We start from the raw sequence: 5,340 nt of genomic DNA, 5'->3' as shown, positions 1-5,340 counted from the left end.
AAGAAAAGTCCAACAAACTCTGACATATGCCTTCATCATATCAAGTTTGATCTAAAAATTTAGGGACTAAGAAGTATTGATGGAATGGATAAATTCATGAGCAACCAAAGCACCCTCCATAGTTTCCCTACCCAGAACAAAACCTCCTTGCTCAAGAGATATAATGCTTGGGATAAGATGTTGCAATTGCAAATAAATGGATTTGGTGACAATCTTATAAGTCAAATTGCACAAAGAAATGGGTCAAAAATCTGCAAAGGTTTTAGGCTCATTAGATTTTGGGATCAATGCAATATTGGTAGTATTAAAGTACTTCAGCATAGATCTATTTTTTCTATATTCCTCAATAGCAGTAAATAAGTCCCAACCAATGGTGTCCCAACAACTTTAATAGAAAAGAGCAATAAATCCATCAAGGCTCAGAGCTTTGTCTAGAGGAAATGAAAAAACAACCTTACAAATCTCTTCAATAGAGAAGGGAGGCACAAGCATAGAATTCTCCGAAGGAGACACCATTGTATGAATAGCCTCAAGGAGCTCATTCACTTGAGAGTCCAAAGGTGTTGGATATACAACAAGGACAAGAAGATTTTTGAAGAAATTAACACCTGCATCCCTAATATGTGGTGCATTGGTTAAAATATTTCCTAATTCAACATCCTTAATTTGAAAGATTGTTTTAGCAGCACTCTTTTGTTTGACTAAGGCATGAAAGTATTTAGTATTCTTATCACCTTGTTCAAGCCATAATTCCTTGGACTTTTGTCTCCAATATTCTTCTTCCCTACTACATAATTCTTCCCTTAAAGTTGAAGGCTCTTCTGCTTATGATACATATCATTATTCATACCATTTTGAATGATATTGCTATATATATCATTTAACTATGCTTTAACAACCTCTTTTTGTTTAAAGACATTCTTGAAAACATGATGATTCTAATTCTTAATAAGTACCTTGATATGCTTTAGTTTGCTAGCAAATCGATGCATCTTGGAGACTTGAACAAAAGGTGCCCTGAACCACCACTATTTTATCAACTAAAGGAAATGAGGATGGCAAAGCCGTGTTCTTTCAAACTCAAAGGAAGAGTTTGACTGGTTATTATCCCCATTAGTTACTTGAGTGAGAGAAATAGATATTGGAAAATGATCTGAACCTAGCAAAGACAGGATCTCTGATTGAATATGGAAGTTATATAATTTCTATTCTTGAGAAAGGAAGAACCTATCCAAGTGAACACCAATTTGTGCAAATCCAACTCTCCTATTTGTCTAGGTAAATGACCCTTGAATGAGATAAATATCTATTAAATTATTTCTTTCCACAAAATGAGAGAAGTCATGAATAGTTTTAATGGGTGGGAAAATCCCTCTAGCTTTCTTTGATTGGTTCAAAATTGCATTGAAATCTCCCCAAAGAATAACATTCTGAGAATCTTGAATTTGAATCAAGTGAGTGATATTATTCCAAACTTTTAGTTTATCTTGTGTTGAGGAAGGCCCATAAACATTAATAAGAATGAAAGAAAGGTCAAAATTTGACATATTAAGTATTTGCCAATTGAAATGTTGTTGAATGAGTTGACCTTGAATAGTTTGGGGATTCCAAAGGAAAACTAGACCTCCAGATGCTCCTATCCCAGGAGAATGTAGGTAAGACCGCTCAGGCCATTTAGAAAGTGTCTTATCAAATGTGTCATTAGATAACTTAGTTTCATGTAACATGATAATATTTGCATTCATAGAATTAAAAACATGATAATATATGCATTCATAGAATCAAGTAATTGCTTGATCCTACATCTTTTATTAGAGGCATTGATGCCTCTGACATTCCAAGAGTTAATCTTCATTGCAAACAAGGAGAACCTTTTGTTCTCCTTGTCACATGCTTCGTAACAACAAATATATCATCCAAAGTAGTCTGAATACCTGATGCAATTTCAATTTTATTCTTGGAGCCTTTAAATCTACCTCTAGATTTGGGCATTTTAGGGACTTGCTAACATTGGGAAGGAGACTAGGCAATTGAGAGGATTTGATGGTGATCAAATTGTCCAACAATAGTAGAACTATCAAAATCCTTAAAAGGGTGAGCATTATTACTCTTTGGAAATCTATATTAATTGTCGCATTTTGAAACTGCTAGTAAATACAATCTTCTAAACCCAAATAGTCCTCATGAGTGGAAGAGTTATCCATAGATTGTACTCCATGTCAATTATCCTAAACAACTTTCACAACTTCTGAGATCTGACAAGTATTCAAATTTTTAAAAGAAGACTGATTATTCCAGAATTGAAATTCTTTAAGCAATCCATCAATTGAAGTGGACTTTTGATTCTCTAAAATAATTCCTTCTTCCTCCGCTAATTCAAAAATGATAGAAGATGCAATTTTGAGAGGATCTTATCACTGGTCTACCAAGCCTTCCAATCTACAAATTAAGAGTTAGTGAATAGGCCTCGCAAAATAGGAGAGGATGTAGGGGATCCCAAGATAATAGACTTCTACCTTGGGGCCTTAAAGATCGGCAATAAAGAAACAAGTGAAGATGAAGGAAGAGGATCACATACTATTTCACCAAGAAGTAGATTCTGAATATGACGCAAAACTGACCGAAGCATTAGGGAGAATATAAGATTTGACAACTTAGTAGTATTCAAAAATTGAGAATCTCCCAAAGAAGAGACAAGGGAACATACAACATTATAATCCTTGTGGGAATCTGAGGCTCATTTAAAAGTACATAAAGTTGGGTCAGAATTGCGATCTAGACAAACTTCTATAGAGCCTTGCACCAATTATTGACATTGGGAATTAAAATGACCTAGTCTGTGTTGAAATTTTTACACTGTAACCTCATCTTGAATCTTAATGGACTGATTCCATACACCCTATTGAGAATTGATCATGAATTGAACAAGAAAATGTTTCCTCGTGTCTAATAGCAAGCAAACTCTAACATCCAAATGTGGGCGATCAAAAGGGATAAGATCATGTTTCAAAAAAATCCCTATTTTGTTAGCAAAAATTTCAACAATTTGTGGATCTCTGTACTCAAGCAGTAGAAGAGGAAATGATCCAAAAGGGGAAAAAGTGAATATCTATAGGTTGAGGCTTAAAATTTGGGACCCAAATCATAGTGAAGAGCCCTAAGCCCTGACAAAACCAACCTTTTTTCTTATGGATGGAAACCTTAAACTCCTTGGATGTGAAGATAGCAATAAAATATTGGGAATCTAGATCTAAGTAGAAGATATATTTTAACCCTAACCAGGAAGAAAATGCCCATTCCTTAATACAAGAGAACAAAAGTGTGGAGCAAGCAAACTTACTTACAAGTGCAGATTAACAAAGAAGACCAATCAAATGTTGTAACAAATGACCTAAAAGTGTGATTAACAATGGATTAAGGATATGACCATTTAGCCCCTACGAGAGAGCACCCTGAATCTGCTTCTTTTTCTAAAATTGACGAGTCTTTGTTAGGTTGAAGGGGGCCCTGGAAGGGGTAGGAATTGTTAGATCAGGGGCAAAATCATTGGCCACTTGCTTTGATTTTATGCCATTAGATCCACCCAACTCATGTGAAGGTGTAGGCTCTTTAGGTACCTTCACAAATATCGAAGACATGTTGTTTATGGGGTCGTTGCCAACTGCCCTTTGATCTAGACTTCCTAAATCTATGAGGTTGAAAAGCACCCCTATCTTTCGATCCAACAAATAAGGGGGAGGGTTACAAAAATTTGAATCATTTTCTCCTCGCCTAAAACCATTTTCACAATGCTAATCATGTGGAGGACAAAGTAAAGCTTGATCGGATGATTCCCCAAATTCAAATGTAGAAAGTACTAAGGGGGGCTAGATTTATTTGGAATCTCCTTTGAAAAAGCCACCATTGTAGAATTAGGCAAGATCCTTGAATGTGAGCTAGGATTATGATGAACATGAAATTAAGGATTTGCAAACAAGGGTTTGGTTGGTTGGACAACTGCTTTTCCACGAAAGATCAACTTCACAACCTTATATTCAAAACCACCACTATTATTTTCTTGAAAAGGGCATCACTGAAAATGAAGATCAGAATGAGGCCTTGCAACAAGTTGTACAATGGGCATAGAAGAAAATGTTGGAAATCTGATTGAAAAGCTCATTGTTGAAGATCAAAGAGGGAGATTGTTGCAAAGTAGGAAGATTATTATTTTCAATCATTGTTTTGTCATTGATGTCAAACCTGCTATTTGTAGGAATGATATTTGCTTATAAGATCCAAGTACTATCACTTAGTTGATTGATGAAGAGGATTTGATCAAAAAAATGTAACAAGAGCACCTAAGGGAAAGGTTGAGTTATGATGTTGTAATGAAGTGCAAAGATCAGTTAAGACAATGGTTAAATGATGTATTGATAACATACTCAAAGATAAAGAGGTTGGTCACACTTAGAAACATTAGAAGAAGAAGTTGTAACAAGGTTGATTGCAAAGCTTAAACTAGGATCATTAGTGGGCATCGAGCAAGTTAGTTGAAGCTGAGCAAAATTCTAGTGTGTGCCGAGTGATCTTCAAGTGCCAAGTGAAGTTCAGGTGTCGAGCATCAAAAAATCTTAGTTGGTGTTGAGTGATCTTCAGGTGTCCAGCATCAGGAAAAACATAGTATGTGTCAAGCACTAGTATTTCAGTAGTGTCCAGCTGCTACATTATTTTAAATAAAGAAGATTCACCAAATCTGAGCCGACATAGTGGTTACCTTGAATTTTGTGAACTAGTTGGAAGATAAGGATGATGAGCTAGTGGCACAGAATTCTATGTAAACTATTTTTAGGTGAATTCAAAAGGATTATTCAAGAAGTTTCTAAAGGAAACAAAATATGGGTTAGATACAATGAATCCTACCTAATCCATACGAATTGAAATCAAAAGGAAGGAAGAATCAAGCAGGGAATAGAACTCCAAGACTTCTATTTAAGGAGTCATAGACCAAGAAGAAAATGCTACTGATGCTGCTACTACTAGAGAGCCAAATTGTGAAGTAGTTAGAAGGGTGTCAAGGAGAAGACATCTAGGAGAAGGAAGAGCACAGAGGCTCTACTTCTACAAGTGGTCAAGAAGAGATAATTGCACTAGTACATTGAGCATGGAGACTCAAAGGAGACTAAGCTTGAAAGGAGGGCAAGCTGTCGAGAGTTGTAGAGATTGAAGGCTAGGCAATGGTATGAGCAGAAAAGTGATCTGAGAATTGCAAGTTAAGTTGTATATTGTAGTCAAGTCAAATAATTTCTAATACTCTCTAGTAATTGTATTAGATATGAAATTCCTATGGACTTATGTTGGTTT

This window comes from Cupressus sempervirens, chromosome 10 (genome assembly GCF_028749045.1).
Source record: "Cupressus sempervirens isolate cs-2001-9-10 chromosome 10, ASM2874904v1, whole genome shotgun sequence".
Taxonomy (NCBI): Eukaryota; Viridiplantae; Streptophyta; class Pinopsida; order Cupressales; family Cupressaceae; genus Cupressus; species Cupressus sempervirens.
This window is presented reverse-complemented; position numbering follows the sequence as displayed.